The sequence below is a fragment of the Rhamphochromis sp. 'chilingali' genome, assembly GCF_963969265.1.
Source record: "Rhamphochromis sp. 'chilingali' genome assembly, chromosome: 18".
Taxonomy (NCBI): domain Eukaryota; kingdom Metazoa; phylum Chordata; class Actinopteri; order Cichliformes; family Cichlidae; genus Rhamphochromis; species Rhamphochromis sp. 'chilingali'.
The window spans coordinates 10,807,239-10,828,993 of record NC_137945.1 but is presented as its reverse complement, the minus strand read 5'-3'; the positions used below and the strand labels follow the sequence as shown (position 1 = coordinate 10,828,993).

At 42.2% G+C, this 21,755-nt stretch overlaps 1 pseudogene across 1 annotated transcript; it reads left to right on the top strand.

Moving 5' to 3' along the window:
- Positions 1-984: 984 nt before the first annotated feature.
- Positions 985-20,270, top strand: LOC308385360 (annotated as a pseudogene). The gene is made up of 14 exons: positions 985-1,096; positions 1,762-1,957; positions 2,045-2,206; positions 2,688-2,775; positions 2,866-3,030; positions 3,319-3,525; positions 3,759-3,915; positions 4,077-4,153; positions 4,632-4,892; positions 5,408-5,414; positions 7,732-7,890; positions 9,580-9,685; positions 19,382-19,608; positions 19,732-20,270. The product of its transcript is annotated as an uncharacterized misc_RNA (transcript).
- The last annotated feature ends 1,485 nt before the right edge of the window (positions 20,271-21,755 follow it).

Genomic DNA, 21,755 nt, shown 5'->3' with positions numbered 1-21,755 from the left:
ATAGGGGGTCATATGATTGTTTGGCTTTTCTCTGTATGTATTATTGTAGGGTCTACCTTGCGATCTAAAGCGCCTTGAGGCCACTGCTATTGTGATTTGGTGCTGTATAAATAAAATTGAATTGAATTGAACTTTAGGTACATGGTGGTAGTGTTGGTACACTCTCAGAAATAGAGGTACGAGAGAAGAACATTTTTGTACCTATAGGTACATTTTTTTTAAATGTTCCCTTAAAAGTACAATACTGGTCTTTAAAAGTCCAGAAATGCCCCTTTAAAGGTACAATTTGAAATAAAGTACAAATCTGTACCATTTTGACCTGTACTGCAGTGACAGTGGCAGAATGTGGTAATGGGTCAGCATGGGAAAATCTGGATGGGCCTGGTTAATTGTAAAATTCATATGAGATGTGAGTGTGCTCATAAAAGCTACATGTTATAATCAAATCTGTTGGTCCTCTCCTCTCTACGTAAATTATCCTATGATGCAAAGAATATCTGTAACCTACCTTTGTGTAAGTTATGTTAAATTATATTAAAAAACACACACACACACAATGACATGCAGGCACAACCAAATGATGTTAAAATAAAAACTGGTCCATTTCCATTTTAAGTTCCAGTTATAATTTTTTAATGTTTTAAATCTTTCAAAAACGTGAAATCATTTTACTGTTATGTTTGGCCATTTACTTTTTTGCTTTTACTACATCCTAGAATTGTTCATTAATTGTGAGGTTTTTATGGAATTTGCAACATCAAGTTAAACCGAGGTTCTTTGGAAGTTAAAATGTCAAGCAGATTTTTATGTTACGGTGACTACATTTTGTAAGTTACAAATATAGTTCGCCAAGACAGCATAACGGTTTCTAAACAACTGCGCATTAATACCACAATGTTGTATTTTCATGTGTCAAGTTCGCAACGCGCATTAATCCCAAAGGCCGAAAAGGCAGCAGCGATGAGTGCTCCGCCTCCTCGCTGACTAGCGTTGATGCAGAAAATGACTCTCAGGGGGTTATCCACGGAGGAGCTCCTTAAAAGGTTGATGGAAGAAGGCATTGATGTGTCAGACGACGAGGCGCAAAGATTTAGAGGTAAGTCGGGTGTGATTTTGTGTTTTTATAAAAATTACAACGTGTAATTTTACAGTAGAGTTAGCGAAAGTCCGAAGAGCTAGATTTAACATGGGCGAAAGCTAGCAGTTAGCTAAGTTTTAAACAAAGAAAGGTACAAATGTGGACTATTTAGACTGTTGGTGGAATGTTCAACGTCTGTCTGCCCGCGGTATTCGAGTGTTTTATCAATAAATAGTGACGAACCGTGTACAACAATGTAAAAAAATCAATAATTTCTCAAAACATGCTAGTATGTAAATATAGCTATTAACAAAATCGTTTTCTAAGCAAAATTTATCGCATCTAACTTGTTTCCCGCTCAAAGGGATTTTAAACAATGGAAGGTACACATTTGTACCATTCCACCTACTTAGTGGGATTTTCGAATATGAGAGCTGTAAGCTCTGTGCAGGGAGTACACTTACTTACATTTTTATATTACCAGTTAATTTATATTAACAATTAATCAAGAGAATTAATTGTAACTTCCTTTTGGGGAATATAGACAGATTCACAATGATAGCTTATTATCATTATTATTAATATTATTATTATTATTATTATTATGTATTGACCATAATGTCACTTTAAAACTAAATTTGAAAATGGTTTATTTTTATTTCATACTGTACTTTATATTTCAGATAACGATGTAGATGGAGAGACGGTAGACTGTGGACTCACTGAGACCATGGTTGCATATCTTTTTGACAAGTCTTTCAAAAAGCAGCTGAAGTTCAGAGACTTCACAAACCGCTACAAGGAAGTCATCATCACTTTACAACCGGTCGACCCATTTGAAGGTACAGTTGAAGGTCCAGTGTCCCAAGCAAACCAGAGGTAGGTTGTGATAAATGTCTAAATTTGCATATGCATTTAAGTGCTTGCAAAATGGCTAGTTAATGCTGTTTTCCTACTGTATTGCAGTTCTATACCTTCTTGCCGTAGACTGCCTGCAGTTATTTCCATTCCAAAATTCCCACAAGATGTCCAGAGTCGCTTGGATCTCAAAGAACCAGTCCAGAAAGAACAGAAGTACCGAAACAAAATAATTGGGACTCTTTATGAAATGCTGTCACAGTACACAATGTAAGGGTTCCTTTCTGAATAATTACATTAATTTCTTAATATTAATATTGCTGTTGTAAGAGAGGCAGAGAACAAATGCTTAGCCCATCTGCCTCCCAATCTGGAGACCAGCGTTCGAGTCTGGCGTGACACACGGTTCCAATGAACTGGCAATAGTGGTAAAACCATACATCCTGTGTCTCCAGACCTTGTCTGGACTATGATATCCAAAGTGTTCATTTTCGAATTTGCTCAAGAGTAAATTAATAATTCAGGACTGCAGTCAATTAATTAATGAAGTTTGGGAGAGGTGTGGCTGTTTGTCCACGCCCATTTTTAAGAAATTAAAATCAACTTTAGCTACATTGATTTGACATTGGTCTACAACATACTATTTACGGTAATAACAATATGATTAGAAGAATTGAAGAACAGAAAAGCCCCCAGGAAAGGATAAGAGTAATCAGTGTACTGTGGGTTGTTTTTCTTATGTTTGAAACAGGTACCCAACCCACTCAGACTACATCCAGGTCATCAAAGCCCTGATTGTGAAGTATCCTTTCTTAAGAGATGTACACGGAAATGGTTATGTGAGTACCTCTCCTTTTTTGTTTCTTTTATAGATTATATTAATATAAAGTAACCATAATTAACTACTTATATACATTTGAAACAACTAGGACACCTGGCACAGCCAACTCAAGAGAAAGTTCAAAGCAGAACGGGCTCCCCTAATCAGCAACGAAGAAGTGAACCGGGTTAAAGAAAAGTTTGGACGCACGCAGAAACATCGGACCACAGAGGAATCCAGCAGCTCCTGTCTGAAGAGACTGAAGCCCTCTCTCGTAAGTCCTCACACCCTCAGCCTCTAAGAGCTAAGGTAACATATGTAGTCTTATTATGTTCACTGTAAAGCTAAAAGTAAACATTAATTGAAAGAAACATGTTAACAGATAACATTAACATAGAAAAAGGAACTTCACAGTTGATTTAACAAAAGTCAGCTCAACTTGCAATTCCTATTCAACATTTTTGCATTTTTTTCAAAGCATTTGGTGTACAAATTACCACATTTCGAGTAACATTAACTTATCAGTTTACTTATGATAATACTGATATCTGCTTTGACAAAGGATTCGTGCTTTGTGGGGGAAGATGCAGCCTCCGTTGATGCTCATATCAAGGTGCTAAATGATCAGCACAAGAAGCTACATCCTGACACAGCACTGGTGAAAGACCGCATGACAAAAACCTTTGCATGGAGATGTCGAGAGGTAGCTGAAGGAATGTGTACTGTGGACCTATTAAAGAGATATCCATTCCTGGGGACATCTGCAGGGGTAAGAATTGTTAAGATGATTGGGGAAACGGCTAATGATTTTTTTGTCTCTAAATCTGATTATTATTTTCTGTACTAACTGATTAATCAATCTGTTCATTATCTTTAGAATTTTTGTTCAATGGTTAAAGCACTTTACATTTATCTCCAGTCTGTGTCTTTAAACATGTCAAAAGTTTAAATCCTCAATGTAAAATGTCATTCTTTTGTCTATTCTGCTCTTTTCATTTCCAGTTGTGTGATGAGGTTGATTTAATGCATCCCTGCCAAGACAACATCTGTCGCCGCTTTAGCGAAAACTTCACTGCTGTTCTTCAAATGACCAAGGATTTGCCACTGAAGAAGGTCTACATGGAGGCAAGAGAGAATGCACTGGCTGAAGACATTACAGGTGCTAATTTGACCTCATACAAATAGTAAATTTTGTGACAATTCATTTGCTCTCTCTTCCAAAGATAATTGATGTACCATAGTGCCATGTCAAGAGCATGTTAATGGGAATTTGCATGCTATCAAAATCTAATGAAGTGCATTTGCATCTGTATGACCTAGGAATTGACTTCAAGGGGGCACTTCTCTTGCCATCCATCTTCAAGGAGAAGATAGAAGATTTCATCATCCTTGGAGAGGTAAATGCATGATGCAATGCATAGCCTTTGGCCACAAGTTTCATTCTCGGTGTTTTGTTGGCATGGAGCTGAATTCAGCTGCGGTTCAGCATCACAGCTAAGCTAATGTAGGGGAAACACTGCTGTTAATCCACAGTGCTGCTGTGCTCTTGGGTTTTGTCTGGTGTTTATATAGATAGATAGACCTTTATTGTCCCCTTAGGGAAATTCTTCTTCACAGGTACTGTCACTGTCAGGGGTGATTGCTTTTGCCCTTGAATATTATGTCAAACTTTAGCAGCTTATCAAACACTACCACAACAGTCATTGGTCAAGAAGCTTTTTGTTTGGAGTAGGGGCCATGTTTACAGGTTATCAGAATAGACAGTTTTGTTTTGCAGCAAAAAAAAGAAGGTAATTTGAGGAATCTGTTGAAAATTCACTTGGCACATATTGCTTAAACATACTGTATACTAATGTTTTTCTTCCTCTTCTGCAGAATACTCCCATGAGTCCATACCCAACCATTCGAATGAAGGATAAGAGTTGGACAACTGCCCTCTCAAGACAGTGTCGCTGTGTTGTCACAGTTGAAGGAGTGGATGTTTGCTCATGCTGCTCGCTGGATGAGGCCTACATCTCAGCATTCTCCACCTTCTTCGTGTTCAACATGACCTACCCTGCATACTTCAAGAAAACACTTGTCTTCCTTCAGAACTGCATTGTCAACATAGGAGACCAGGGAGACAAACCCCTGCCAGTAAGTGTCACCAGGGTACTTAACCAACTCTATTAAATATGCCCCCACTCCACAAATGTTCAAAATGTTCAAAAAGGGCATTTACTCTGAGGAAGTTGATTACACATGTTGGGTTAGTACACGCACATGAGCCTCATTTCGGCATCACTTGTGGAATAAATGACTGCCAGGCAGCTTTTTCCAAGTATCACTCTTTTCAACGCCATGTGTGATCCGTCAAAACATTGTGTTCAGGTGTTTAATGTCTTTATGTGATTGTTTACTTTTTTTAAATGAATGTATTTTTCTTGACATGTCCTATGGCAATATACGAATGTAATCAAGAATGTATTCCTGTGGTTGTTTAAATGCTTTGATGTGATTCTATTATTGAAAATAAATGGTTAAATAACCAAATATTTTGGACTATTGGGGTACATTTTTGTCTCTTTAGGTACGAAATAGGTTGTCGCTGGGGGGGTACCCTCATAGGTACCCTATTGTACCCTTTTCAAGGGAACATTTCTGTACTATAGTTTGAAGGTACATTTATGTCTTAGGAAAGTACATGATTGTACTTCAGATGGTACAACTTCATAAGGTACAAAAATGTACCAAGCCTAAAGGGTACAGAAATGTCCTTCAAAAAGGAACACCCCCAGCGACAAGCATTTGTACCCTTTTTGGTACACTTTGGCACCCCTATTTCTGAGAGTGTATACAGAGGCAAAACAAAATAAATGTGTCTTTGTCTAGCAAATTATGAAACTGCCTTTGGGTATATCAGGCAGATTAGTTTCTTCTTTCTCTCTCTAAAATAATCACTTGAAGTTATTTGTAAACTAAGTGGTGTTTGTTAGGGGTGCAACGATATTCGTATCGATATTGAACCGTTCGATACAGTGCTTTCGGTTCGGTACGCATATGTATGAACAATACAAAATTTGTAATTTATTTTATCAACTTTCCTTCTGACGATGCTGTCTGTGTTGAGCGCTCAGTGAATCTGCGTTCGACTACTCTGCCTAGGGTCGACAGTGCAGCCTAGGCGGAGTAGTCGAACGCAGATTCACTGAGCGCTCAACACAGACAGCATCGTCAGAAGGAAGAGCGCAGGGCAAGCTAGCGAGACAGAAGTTAAGCTCTCCTTACAACATGGACCTCCCCCACTCTCATTCAGATCTGGCGTTTGGAATTATTTTGGTTTTCATGTGACGTATGACCCTGAAGGTAAGCGAGTCATGGACTAAAGTAAAACAGTATGTTGAATGTGCCATGCAATGCTCAATTACATGGGTGGGAACTAGTGTGTTAGCGCAGTTAGCTCGTTAACGTGTTGGCCGTCTAGCCCCATGCACGGGGCGATCGGCGGTAGCTCGTTAACGGAGATTTGCCGTGTTGTGGCGTTAAGGTCATTTCAACGAGATTAACCTGAAAGCACTAGTGGGAACACAACGAATATGACTGCACATTTACGCCGACATCATCCTAGTGCAAAGACAAGTGGAAGCAGACAAAAAAAAGCAAGCATGCTACTAACTTTAGCCGAGTCATTTAGACAGCTGTTTAATATGCTGCTGAGAATATAGCCCAGAAGAAGCGGATAGTATAGCTTTTATTTTGGAAAGAGACATTTCTCTGTAATAAACTCTCTTTTCCAAAGATGAGTGATTCCTCAATCAGATACCATTGAAACATAGAAATGTGCATTTGCTCGCAATATCGCTAGCCCAACGTCCCGGGGCTAGTGATTTTTTTCAGTCGGGGTACCAAAATCTATCTCTGCCCTGCCCGTCGGGCTATTGTAGGAAGGAAAAATATATGTCAATGCTTTTGCATTCTTTCGGAAATGTAGCTGGGTAATTATGTCATTGGCATCGGTGAGCCACTGTCAATATGTGACATATTGAAATCGCGTTTGAATTTGCGCTTGTTTTTTTGCTTTCACTTTGCAATCGCGCGAACTGTGTATAGAGAGCGACAGCACTGATCTGTGAGTGATGATAATTTGCGCACCAATTCCTCTGACATCGTCTTATTAATCGTTAGCTTACTATGCAAACATGACAAGTGAAATCTCCCGCAGCTTAAACATGTGAGAGGTTGATCGCGCAGAGAATCGCTGAGTGAGTGCGTGTGTAAAAGCAGCAGGATTTATATTTGACTATGATGACCTGGATGACTGAGAACCTTCACAGACAGATATATATTTTAGTTCTGCTGAGCCAAATAAGACAGGTCAGGGTGAAGAAGTGACAGCCAAAGAAAAGCTTACCACAAAACGGGAAAGTTATGACAAATCAGACTATAAGGCAAAAAGAAAGTGCAGCTTTATGGTTTCATGGACAAAATTATTTCTGTGGCTGCAATATGACGAGCTAAATAACCAGGGCTGCACATAAGTGGTCCGCAGGTGTGCATTCGCTGTCAAAATAAAAAACACGCACAAGGGTTAGGGTTAAATTTAAAAACTGTACTTTTGAGTTAAAATATATATTTATAATTTTAATAAATGACAAATTAAAAAGGCATGAACATTTTTTTTGTATCGAAAAAATATCGAACCGTGACACCAAAGTATCGAACCGAACCGAACCGTGAATTTTGTGTATCGTTGCACCCCTAGTGTTTGTCTTTATGCAGAAATGTGCTTGTTTTCTAATATGTTAAGTGATTATTGGTCTTGTTTCTTATTGTCCACATTAAAAACTTCTGAAGTATGTTAGGAATAATGTAATGTGCACATTTTGTCATGAGAGGGTGCTCTCCACGCTCTGAACTACACCTTGCTTTTAAGTATTTTCGCCATGCATTCAGTGCATGTGCTGTTTTAACTCCTGTCTTTTATTTTTCTTTTTAGGGCCAGAAAAGGTGATCATAACATGCAAGGACATGAACAAAGCAAGCACAGCCTTGAACTACATCATCGAAAGCTAAGGCAACAAAAACGTTGTTTGCATGAAACTTGATTTGTCAGACAGCAAGTCTATACAAGAATTTGCTGAAGCCATGGTAAATGGTAAATGGCCTGTATTTATATAGCGCTTTACTAGTCCCTAAGGACCCCAAAGCGCTTTACATATCCAGTCATCCACCCATTCACACACACATTCACACAAGCCATCAACAAAGGTAAAATGATTTTCAGGGCAAAAGGTAAATGGCTGCAAATAACTTTGTTGTTTGCGAAACTTGTGCATAGGATTTTAAAATTGGCAATTTATATTTGAATTTCAAGTTATGAAATATGATTCAATAAACATGTTTGTGGTTGTTACAGTAAAAAATATAACTTTTTCTATTTTTTTGATTTTTTTAAATGATTTTAGATAAATTGTGTTAATACAATATGTCAAAATGAAAACATAACATTAAATTCAGAGACGTGAGGTTGTGCTGAAAAGGATGATACCAAACAAGACAAAGTAAATAGATTTAAAGATGAAACGTAGATGCAAAATCAAAAGTTGTTAAAAATGGCCATTTATAACCTGGACCCCAGAGGATTAAACTTTTTTTTTTAAGTAACGCAATAGTTACTTTTCAAGTAATTAATTACTTTTAGAATCTTGTTACTTGGTTACAAACTCAGTTACTGTAATTGTCGGGCTATAAGCCGCTACTTTTTGCACAAGCTTTGAACCCTGCGGCTTTTAGTCAGGTGCGGCTTTTCTATGGATTTTCCATGATTTTTGTGATATCGTAAGATGATTTGTTTTGTTTGTTCCGCTGTTGTACGGCACTACGTTGCCTGGCGGAAGGATCGGGGTTCAAGAGTGGTATGTTAGTCACATGTCCGTCCGCCAGGCAACGTAGTGCCGTACGAAGTAGCGCGAAAAACAAACTTCAAAGTAGCGCTACGCATTCAGCGGGAGGCGTGGATGACGAGCGACGATAAGCTTGCGAAAAGCAAGTTATGCTCAACTCCACCGGTGGATTCTGACAGCGTGGAAAAGTGCGAAAACATCCACGATCACCAACGGATTCTGAAGGGCTGGACTGCTGCATGATGGAGAGGAGGACACCGCCACGGCCCTTCTGAGGGTGTTCGACTCTGACACTGACAACGAGGATTTCTTTGGTTTTGAAAGTGACAACGAAGGAGAGAAGCGGAGAGTGGATGACGAAGCCATCCTGAGCCTGTTCGTTTCCGACATTGGAGAAGAGGACTTTGGTGGTTTTAGAGCGCAGGAAGAAGAGAAAGATGGTGAATGACTGACTTTTCTTCTTGTTAAAGCCGTGTCACTGCACCTGAGCCTAAAAGGTAGTCAGAATCTATTTTTCTGGTGTGCTGTAGGTTACTGTTATGTACTACATGTGCAAATATGTACCCATAACTTGTTTTTCAAAATATTAATAAAAGGGGTGTGTCTCCAAACAGCCATCTCTTTCCTGACAATTCCCTTTGTGCATATTCTCTTACATATGATAAGTCAACATTGAAACACCTGCGGCTTTTAGTCAGGTGCGGCTAATGTATGTACAAAACAGGATTTTCCCCTGATTTTAGCTTGTGCGGCTAATATTCAGGTGCGCTTTGTAGTCCGGGAAATACGGTACTTTTTTGAAAAAGTAACTATAATTAATTACTTTTTCAAAGTAACTTACTCAACACTGATGAACACACATGAAAAGTTGCATATGTTTTACCCTCTCTCTCTCTCTCTCTCTTGCTCTCTCATTTTTTTTCCTTAACTTTTTTCTAAAGATGAGCCAAAACTGAACATCCTTATCAACAATGCAGGAGTAATGGTCTGTCCCTACGGAAAAAACAGCACCGAACAATACCAAGACATTGCCAGCGTTAGACAGGAGTAGCGGGTTATTTGGACTTTAAGTATAATATTGTACAATAGTTAAAAAGCTACTGTCAGTGAACTGCTGGGCACCAATCATTTGGGTTTTTGTTTTGTTTTTTTACCTGTGAATCATTCAAACATAAAAACTGACTCAACAAATAACAATAACAACTTTTAAATGGTATCTTAGGCACTTTTTTGCAAGCAGCCTGTCACAGTAACACATGAGGGGGAGTACAATTTCCACTCATGGCTGCATTAACATGTCAATACAATTTTGAGGGGAGCGGTCAAATTTCAGGTTGTACTAGTCAAAATCCTTCAAAAAGTTACAAATGCATAGAATTTTTCAGTACTCACTTTGTGATGTTGCAGTTGGATCTGATACTTCAGCGTAAATGCTACACTTATTTCATAATCAGCATTTTTATGACTTTACTGCAGAACAGCAAAGTGTTAACACATGCTTTAGATATGACAGACAGACATGAAGTTTAAGGTCAACTTCCAGATAAGAGATTTGACGTTACAGTGTACTGCATTTTCACTTCCTTTTAGCCACACTCACTTCAAAATTCATTTTCCTCATCGTGTGTTTAACCCTGACATTTCCATAAATAGTAGTTATATTGATTGGCTTGTATAATTAGACACTGAAGCAATAATATGTTTAAAGAGGTAGATAGGGCTTTGGTAAAAAAAAAAAAAAAAAAAAAAAAAAAAAAGGAGTAGGGCTGCTCGATTATGGCAAAAATGATAATCACGATTATTTTCACTGAAATTGAGATCACGATTATTTGGCGATATTTATTTAACCCTTTAAGACCTACCATAGAACCAAGTCCACCAGAGCTTATATTATTATTTTTTTTACATGTTGTAGTGCCATTTGTGGGAGCATTTCAAGTTGCTATACATCAATACAACTGTTATAGCCCATATTTTAATAATATGTATGCATTAAGTCCATAGTAATTACATAAATTGCAAAAAAGTGCAATAAACTACAAAAAAATTTGAAAATCGCTTTTGTTTTGTTTACATATATTTCTACTTGGAGAAATTTAAGAGGTTTATCCCTCAAAACTTTAAATACAATAAAGTTGCAAAAAAATAGTTTCCCACCACAGGAAATTTATTTTGAGTGTCTTCATAGTTTTATTTTGGAGATACAGCAATTTTTATATACTGCAGGAAAAACAAAAAACAATCCTATGATGCAAATTTGCAAAGAAAACAGCATGTGCATCATTTTACTGTGGGAAGTGTTACGAACAGCTGATAGGAACGGCAAAGCGTGTTTCTGGAATATTATGTTTTTGTTCCTGCAAGCGCTTTTTATGCAATTTTTGCAAAGCTATATGTGGAACGAAACCGTGACCTAGGACAAGCTGATGGCATCAGATGTAAGTACAACTCCTCCGGTTTCATATGCAAAACAAATTATTGCGCTAGCTTACACGGTTCAGATTCTACAGGGATTTAAAAATAGTTACGCAAAACGGAGCGTGCTGCTCTGACCGGCTTTAAAGGGTTAACAATAACTTTAAAAAAATAATATAAAATAGTGTGCAACACCACTGAAGTTTTTTTTTTTTTTAAACTCTCTTTTCAACCAACGGCAGTCACTCTCCAAATAACTTCTGCTTAGCTTTCCGAGCTTCCCTCGGGTCCTCTTAATCAGCGGTCTCCACCCTTTTTTGCGCCACGGACTGGTTTATGCCCGACAATATTTTCACAGACGGCCTTTAAGGTGTCGCGGATAAATGAGGGAGGGGCTAATAATCGGCTCAGTCATTTTTAATGATCGTTGAAAGCCCAGATCGTAATCGTGATTAAAATTCGATTAATTGAGCAGCCCTAAAAAGGAGTACAGTTTATCAACCCTGCTATCAGAACATTTTTCCCTACCAAGGTTTAGTAGGCAACTCTAATGAAACAAAAAATCTTTAATAACTTTTGTATGGTACCGTTTTACACTCTAAACACAACACTCCTTTCAAGACCAACATTTTTACTACTGCAGAACAGTAAAGTTGCAGGAAAATGTTTTGAACAAAAGGTAAGCCTTTATTTATGGCTGCTCAATATTGCAAACAGGTGGAACAGAGAAAACATGGGACAGGAGGGCACAGAGTAGACACCACACAACACAGAGAAGCCAAATAACAAACCCTAAGAACTAGAACTCCGGAAATACTGGGACAGAAACATAAATAACAGTGACAACCATGAATACGAACAATCAAGAAACACAAATTAACCAGATACAAAACACTGGGTCACCGACCCAGGACCGTGACAGTTATATTGATTGTCTTCTAATATTAGACACTGATGCAATATATTTGAAGAGGCAGAGAGGCCATTGGTTAAAATCAAAGAGTACAGTTTATCAACCTTGCCATCTGATCATTTTTCCCTCCTGAGGTTTAGAAAGTCACTCTAGTGAAGATATTTTTTTGTTTCAATAACTTCCTTGCCTGGAAGCTTAGTCACTTTAACATGTTATTACTGTTATTGTTATCTCTCACAATAACAGTTTAAAAGAAATCTGGATCTATGTAGTGCCCTTGACTTATTAGAGGGCACAAATGGACGACGCTGTATTACCCATGCAGGCTTCATCGATGCAATGTGAAGTTACATTTCAAGTGAGGTACAGGTCAAGGTTTTCTAGTTACCCACATACCTAGATTACAATTCACCTGTCATTAACTGTTGTTTGGCTATTTCTGCTCTGAGACTGGAAAAAACAAAAGATTTAAGACATTTGTGTATACCTTCAAGTCTATTTTGAGGACTTTTGACTTGTTGACTAGTTGCAACAATATTTACCAATTTCAGCTTTTGGAATCAGTTGAATCCGGAATTACTGATCATCAGTAAAAATGTTGTTTCCAACATTTCCAACCGCAGACAATGAATCCATGTTAACTGACCATCAACATAATGCAACACTGGACAAACATGAGATGTGTCATCAAAATTTTACACATCACAGGTATGCTCATAGTCTATCCATTTTCTTCCACTTATCCAGGGCCGGGTCGCGGAGGCAGCAGCCCAAGGAGAGAAGCCCAGACCTCCCTCTCCCCAGCCACCTCTTCCAGCTTGTCCGGGGGAACACCCAGGCATTGTGAGATTATTATATTATCTTATGCCACGTCAGACCCCTAATTAAAGATTGTGAAATCATTATGTAGTTTTAGTTTGCATTATTCTCCTGACTTAGAAGAAGGTGATAACTATTACAGTTATTAAACTGATTTGTATTACATTAGACTGCTGATTTATTGTGAATGAATGATATTGTTTTATGATGCATTATACTGCTGAGGTATAAGAAATACTGTGTGCAGAGAGTCATCACCTTATTTGTCTTATTAGAAAAGAACAGAACATACTGCACAGGAAGCCAAGGTCATAACTTAGGCTCACTGAGAGAGAAAAATAATGTGGATGTTTAGGTTTTATGACTAGGTGGAGGGGGGCTGAAGCTATAAGAATGTGAGGAACACTCAGACGGACACCCTCGTGCTGTCACGATGAGTTGTGTGGCTGTCAGTGGCTGGACCCACGTGCAGGACTCGGAGACAAAACATTAACTTAAACGACGGCTTTATTTGCTGGAGAGTCACCTTTGGACGATGCATAAACAACAACTTAAACTAACTAGACAGGAGATGCTGAAGGAAGACGACCATGGATACACACACAACAAAGGTGGAGGACGCAACAACTGGCAGGGAAAAACACAGGGCTTAAATACATACTGAGGTGATTAGGGAATGTGAAACAGGAGGAGAGCACAGCTGGGACTCATCAGACATGACAAGACAAGGGGAGGCAAAACTCAACACATTGACATAGTACACAGACTTTCAAAGTAAAACAGGAAACTGAACAGACGTGGACTAAACTAGGGGATACAGTGACAGAAATCAAACCCAAGAGAATCAAAACACATCATGAAAACAAAGATAACTAATACAAACAGAAAAACACTGAGTCCACAGACTCAGGACCGTGACAGTACCCCCCCTCAAAGGGCTGGCTCCCGACAGCCCCAAACAAAAAAAAAGGCACAAAGCACCAGGCCAGGGTGGGCGGAGGGGGCCCAGGAAGGAGGGACAGAGACCAAACAAAAAACAAGGAGCACAAGAGACCAGAACAAACCAAAAACAGGTCAACACAAAACAAGACTATCCACGAGTCCATAGCAAAGTCCGGGAGTCGACAACACAAGAGCCGAAACAGTTCAGGGGGCCGACCATGCACACAGCAACGGCGGCGACGGGCAAACAGTTCCGGAGGCCGACCGTGCACACGCCAACGGCGGCGACGGGCAAACAGTTCTGGAGGCCGACCACTCGGAAGGCAGTGGTGGCCACTGAGCAGGTCCGGAGGGCGGCCGCGATGCCAGCGGTGGCGACGAACTCCTTCCGGAGGCCGTCCCCGAAGGCCATGATGCCAACTTAGCGGCCTGGAAAACGGCTGGCAGAGGCGAGGCGGAACAGGTCGAGCTGGCACCGACGGCGGCGTGGCAACCACAGGACCAGACGAGGCAGGACCAGACGAGGCAGGACCAGGCGAAGATGATGAGGATGCGGAGGCCGGACCAGGCGAAGATGATGAGGATGCGGAGGCCGGACCAGGCGAAGATGATGAGGATGCGGAGGCCGGACCAGGCGAAGATGATGAGGATGCGGAGGCCGGACCAGGCGTGGATGACGGCAGCGGGACGGCTGCGGAACCTGACGGCAGCGGGACGGCTGCGGAACCTGACGGCAGCGGGATGGCTGCAGGAGGTGATGTGGAGATGTGCTGGCTGGGTCCTCCAGGACCCTCAGCTAACGAGGCGTGGGGCTGGGTGGGCTCCTCGGACCCTCCAGCAGACGTGGCATGAGGCCGGACGGGCTCCTCGGGCCCTCCAGCAGACGTGGCATGAGGCCGGACGGGCTCCCCGGGCCCTCCAGCAGACGTGGCATGAGGCCGGGCGGGCTCCTCGGGCCCTCCAGCAGCCGACACTTGAGGCTGGCTGGGTTCTCCTAAACCCCCAGCAGACGAGGCAGGACGCTGGTTGGGTTCACCTGAACCCCCAGCTAACATGACGTGAGACTGGACGGTCGACTGAAACAGAAGTTGTAGTGGTGGTCGCAATGAAGGTCGTGCTGGGTGTAGTGATGGTTGTTGAACATGCAACAGAGCGGGTAACAGACTCTCAGCAACTCCTCTCCAGGGAACAGGGACGGGTACTGGGCCTGGTCGAACCTCAGCCACCGCCACCTGAAGAACAGATACAGGGCCAGGGAAGAGCTGTGTTCTGGCAGCTGTACCCCTGGGGGCCGGTGTGGGTGCAGCAGCTAGCTGGACCGTCGCTGCTCCCACCCGAGGAGCTGAAACGGGTGCAGGAGTCAGCGGGGTCTCAGTTGCCCCCACCCAGGGAACCAGAACAGGCACAGGCAATGACCAGGCGCCCACCATCCCCGCCCATGGAGCAGATACAGGTGCAGGGATGAACGGAGCCATAGTCTGCCTGGGAACTGGAACCGGACGCGGAGAGCAGAGCAGAGGAGCTGTAACAGTCACTGGGAAAACCAGGTTTATGGCACCAGACATGGTTCTAGAAAACCGAGACTTACGGCAGGCTGACCTTGGTAAAACCGCTATTCTTAAGTTGTCCAGGTTGACGTTAGCAGTCTTAGAAAAAACAAGTTCAGGGGCAGTCACAGGTGCTGGAGGAATTATACAAGCGGTATCTGAAGAAACTGGGTGTGAAGCAACATAAAACACAGTCTTACAAAACGCAGCCTGGGAAGTTGCACACACAGTGTCCAGGGCTACTGGCTGAAAAGCACGGCGCACAGAGTCATACAAACATGATCGTGGATCCGAAACTTTAACTTGAGCAACCACTTCTGCAGTGTTCAAACCAAGTATTTTTGCCAGCTTGGTAACAGCAGATGACACCTGGTTGGTCTTAACCTGGACAGTCACAGGACGTATAGTCTGGAAGAGTTCACAATGAGCAACACAAACAGTCTTTGAATAAGCAGACTCTAGGCTTGTGAAATTTAACTCGGGGGAGGTTATGGAAACATGAGGTTTATCATAGGAAGCCTCAGAATGAACTGGCTGGTGAGCCGCGTAAACCATGGGTGAAGCAACACCAACAACAGCCTCATGAGGTCTAGCCTGCACAGCATAGATGGAATGTGGCTAGGAAATTGAACTGTCCCTGTTTAGTTTAGCGGTAAGAGAAATAGTCTTTTGAGCTGCATCTTTAATGTCCCGAGTGAGATCATGATTGTCCAAGTCAGAAAATTTCATAACAGATTCACATATATAATCTACATCTGGAAACTCACTATTAACTGATCCAAAAACAGATGGCTCGGAATCAACATAACCTGCCTGAGAAGCGAAAACAGAAACCCCAGTCTTTTCAGAATGAAACCCAGAAACACCACTCTCAGTTACAGGACAAAAAACCTCTTTTGACTCTGAAATAAGGTCATCTGATTCCTGAATATTCTCAAACTTGGAAGAAACAAAAGAGGGAAGATTAGAATGCTCAGAGTCCCGAAAGACAGCCTCAGAGTCAGCCACCTTGGGATCATCAGTTTCTGTCTTTGCAGGCCCTGAGTTACCAGTCAAAAAGTTAACCGACTTCGAATTCGCTGGCTCAGAGCGGGAAATTCCCAGCGTGGAAGAAGCCGGGTGACAACTGTTCTGTTCACTCACCACGTCCAGCAGTTCAGAACTGGACTCGGGTTGCGGTGAGGGACGGCGACGACGAGAACGCCGCTTTCTCTTAGAAACCGGAGCGACAGAAAAAACGGAGGGTGTCGGAGCAACAGTGACTGGTCCCTCATCCTCCGACCACATTCCTGCCAGGCATGAGGCAGGTGAGGGGTGGTCGGAACCAGACGTGAGGGAGGAAGGAGTCCGATGCTGCGACTTCAGCTGCTGCAGAGGGGCTTTAGAATGCTCCGCCCGCTGCGGCGGCATGAGAAGGCTTGCTCGCTGTGACTGAGGCGGTGTGGATGAGGAGATGAGGGTGAATTGGGCCAGCTCCCGGGCTTTGACTGCCTCCTTAGCCTGGGTCAGCGAACGGCTGAACTCCGAGGCAATAGACAGCTTGCGCAGTTGAGGATTTCTGTCAAATATGGTTTGTATTGCATTCAGCCCGACTGAGAACGTCTGCAAATCTGAGGCGTGGCTAATGCGAGTCATCAGTCCGAGGATGCGAGCAAGGTCCACCTCTCTCTCGAGGTGAGCTGAGTCCGCTGGGTCCATGTTATGGTTGCGTCCTTCTGTCACGATGAGTTGTGTGGCTGTCAGTGGCTGGACCCACGTGCAGGACTCGGAGACAAAACATTAACTTAAACGACGGCTTTATTTGCTGGAGAGTCACCTTTGGACGATGCATAAACAACAACTTAAACTAACTAGACAGGAGATGCTGAAGGAAGACGACCATGGATACACACACAACAAAGGTGGAGGACGCAACAACTGGCAGGGAAAAACACAGGGCTTAAATACATACTGAGGTGATTAGGGAATGTGAAACAGGAGGAGAGCACAGCTGGGACTCATCAGACATGACAAGACAAGGGGAGGCAAAATTCAACACATTGACATAGTACACAGACTTTCAAAGTAAAACAGGAAACTGAACAGACGTGGACTAAACTAGGGGATACAGTGACAGAAATCAAACCCAAGAGAATCAAAACACATCATGAAAACAAAGATAACTAATACAAACAGAAAAACACTGAGTCCACAGACTCAGGACCGTGACACGTGCGCTCATCTCCCCTCTGGATGGTTTGTGCGCAGAAGTGTTGTTTGGAATAATAAGATTTGTATGGAATAAAATGGTTGTTGATTGAGCATTTATACACCGAGTATTGTCCTTCCTTCAGCCCAGCTCGTGACCATAGGTGAGGGTAGGGACGTAGATCGACCAGTAAATTGAGAGCTTCACTTTTACACTCAGCTCTCTCTTCACCACAACAGACCGGTACAGCGTCCGCGTCACTGCGGCCGCAGCACCAATCCATCTGTCAATCTCCCGCTCCCTTCTCCCGTCACTCATGAACAAGACCCCAAGATATTTAAACTCTCTTAAACTCTCACTTGGGGCAGGAACTCGTCCCTCACCCAAGTGGTCACTCCACCCTTTTTGGGCTGAGGACCATGGCCTCAGAATTGGAGGTGCTGATTCTCATTCCCACTGCTTCACACTCGGCTGCGAACCGTTCTAAGGCGAGCTGGAGGCCATCCCCCATTAAGCTAACAGAACCACATCATCCGCAAAAAGCAGAGATAAAATCCTGAGACCACCCAAGTGAAAGCCTTCCGCCACTTGGCTACACCTAGAAATTCTGTTCATAAAAATCATGATCAGAATCGGTGGCAAAAGGCAGCCCTGGTGGAGCCCATCAACCATAAGGAATGAGTCAGACTTATTGCCGGGTATGCAGACCAAGCTCTTGCAATGGTTGTATAGGGACTTAATGGCCCATAGCATTGGGTCAGACACCCCATACTCCTGGAGCACCCCCCACAGGACCCCCCAAGGGACACGATCAAATGCATTCTCCAAGTCCACAAAACACATGTAGACTGGTTGGGCAAACTCTCATGCGCCCTCAGTATCCTTGAGAGGATGAAGAGCTCATCCAGTGTTCCATTACCAGGACGAAAACCGCATTGTTCCTCCTGTATCCGAGGTTCGACTATCGGACGAACTCTCCTCTCCAGCATCCTGGCATAGACTTTTCCTGGGAGGCTGAGGAGTGTGATTCCCCTGTAGTTGGAACACACCCTCCAACCCCCCTTTCTTAAAGATGGGAACCACCACCGTGGTCTGCCAATAAAAGGGTACTGCCCCTGATCTCCACACAACATTGTAGCGGCATGTCAACCAAGACAGCCCTACAAGATCCAGAGCCTTCAGGAACTCGGGGCGGACCTCATCCACCCCAGGGGCTATGCCACCAAGGAGTTGTTTAACTGCCTCACTGACCTTGCCCCCAGAGATTGGCAGGTTATCCCCTTCGTTCCCAGACTCTGCTTTCTCCAAGGAAGACATGCCAGTGGGATTAAGGAGGTAAGTATTTCTTCCACTGCTCGACAATTTTCTCAGTCGAAGTCCGCAGCGCTCCGCCCACACTATACATAGTGCAGGTAGAACACCGCTTTTGGAACAATCCATGTCCCAGTTGCCAGTCTTGGTAGCCGGGGATCGATCCGCCAGGACCTCGCTCCTGGCTGCTGCCTGGTTCACAATGCACCCGCTCATGGTTATTATAGAAATGTAGTTTTTAAAAAAGGATTTTGCCCTTTCAATTGTATTTAGGGAAATAACTTCACACATCATAAGTCTGATAAACATGCCCCACCAAAAGACACAGACTCAAAACTTTTAACTGACATCTCGCACTTTTTAATTTGATGTTTTTGTGCAGAATTAGTGCAGCAGGATAGCATTCCTCTTGAACGTAATTAAATCATAAGCTGTGGGTGGTCTTTGTAACACATTCTGTCTTATGGTATTTATTTGATGTAGTACATTTATTGTAAAAGTCTTTAACAAGTTTGGGATACAGTATTTCGTATTTAGTAAATTGTTACTATTTCCAGATACATTAACTTCACTCTATTTTCTGAAACTGAAACTTGACAACTTTAAAGTCATATTTTCTCCCCCTCCATTTACTTCCTGTTGACATATTTGTTGCTTGACCTGATTAAAAAGTCGGCACCAGCTAGGATTATCAATGTATCTTCCATGGCTCACTCCTGGGGCTCCATAAATCAAGAGGACCTCAACAGTGAGAAGCATTACAAGAATAAAGCCTATGCTCAAAGCAAGCTAGCCAACGTCCTCTTCACCCGATCACTGGCTAAACGATTAGAAGGTAAATAATGCACCTTACACGCTGTCATTTCTTTCTTTTAATTTGCCAGTTTTCTGTTCAAATCAAATGCATGACTATTAGCTCTACCGTTGGTGATTTCATTCACTTTTTCCTTACTTTTAGGCACAGGAGTGACGACCTACTCTCTCCATCCTGGAGTTGTTCAGCGTGAGTTATGTCGTTATCTGAATGGTGCCCAGCAATTCTCCATGAAGATGATCAGTCCTTTTACCAAAAACTCAATTTAAAACACAATTTACTGTGCTGTTGACCCATCATTGAAGAAGGAGAGAGGCGGATACTACAGGTACACTTTTGGTGTAACACATGGAAATTATATTGTTACTTGTCATTACCTAGTAGCATATTAGTACAGTGGCTTTCACCATTTGTGGTTTTGAAAGTTAAACATGATGTTTTGCAGCAGCTTATTGTCTTAGAGTAAAGGATACTTTCTCAGATTATGCAATTCAATATGAAGCAAGATAAATGTCCTGTTAAAGTCAGAGTTTTCTGTGTCACAAAAGTGTCCCTCTTTCAACCTACGTAGCTAAATCACTGTGTTGACCTACGTTGAACATATAAGCTATTCGAAAACAGATTATGTTCAAAGTTTGGGTGAAAAATGTAATGCATTTAATAGTCAAAGGAGCTTGCAAAGAAAAGCGTCTGGATTTCTTTAAGTTACTTGAAGACGTTTCACCTCTCATCCGAGAAGCTTCTTCAGTTCTAAGGTCAAATGGTGGGGAGTCCCAGATTGAAACCTAGTGAGAGTATCCCCCCGCAGAGGGACAAAAGGACCCACTGATGATCCTCTAATCGCCTGAGCCAAGGTGTGAAACTGGGTGTGGGACAAGGGCGTAGATTTGGCATGGACGGAAGGGACACGTCCCCACCAATATCCAGCGATTATTGAATTGTCCCCACCAATAATTTGATCTCTTCAAGTAAAGAAAAACAAAACCGATAGAAATAAAATAAAAAAAACAACGATCTGTCAACATCTCATTCACCCAGCGGTGCAGAAAGAGTTAAATTACGCTCTCTACCGGAGTCCTATATCATGTGACAAATATGGCCAATGTGATTGGCTGTGCCTTTTAGGGAGCTCTGTTTAGTTTTAGCAGCAGCAATCCTGCGCTGCGAGGACCTGCAAGGAGGAGAGGAGGATGGCAGCAAAAAGAACCTGGATATAAGAAAGTATTTTTCAAAGAAACCTGTAAGTCACTTAAAGTCAAGTTCACTCATAAAATCTGTCCATCATAATAACGTTACAGGCTATGCAAGGCAATACATGCCCCTCTTATTACTCTTTCTGGGTTGCAAAAGAAACTTTTAAAAAAATTTCAGGCGAGAATGTAGCTGTGCAAACTTCAAATATCTGAACCGGGGAGAACAGCAAACTCCCGGCACATCTTTTTAGGCTTTGGCCCACATCAGTCTAAAATTGTATGTAATCATGAATAACGTGTTACCATGTCCACCAGGAGAGACTGGACAGTATAGATGTAAAACAAATATGCCAGCAGTTTATCTCAGTTAATGAGAGGAGAAGGCATGTGTTTGGCTCCTTCACATAGTGGACATTGAGTTGTTGTGTGGGACACCAGTAGTACATGTCTGTTGCTGTAACAGTAGTTCATGTTTAGAGTAAAACATCTCAACTCACTGACTTGATAGGGGCAATAGTGTGCCTAAAATGTTGCATAATTTTGTTAAGAAATCTTTTACTTTGTGGTAATCTTAGATGAGTAGTTTTATGGACAAAAACCACCAGGTCATTCAGTGTTCTCTTAGTGCTAATGTATAAGAGATGTTGGTGTAGTATAACTGAAGTAATGTCTGTGAAGGTTCTCAGTCATCCAGGTCATCATAGTCAAAGGAGCTTGCAAAGAAAAGCGTCTGGACTTCTTTAATTTGCTTGAAGACGTTTCACCTCTCACCTCCACAGGACAAGACTCAGCAGTCCATCTGCATCTTAAGGATAAAGGACACTCTTTCGAGGATGCCAATGTTCACATTTTGGACAGAGAGGACAGATGGTTTGAAAGAGGAGTGAAAGAAGCCATCTATGTCCACTGTGAGCGACCATCTTTGAACAGAGGCGGTGGTTTATGACACCAACTCTCTGCCATCTATAATCCAGT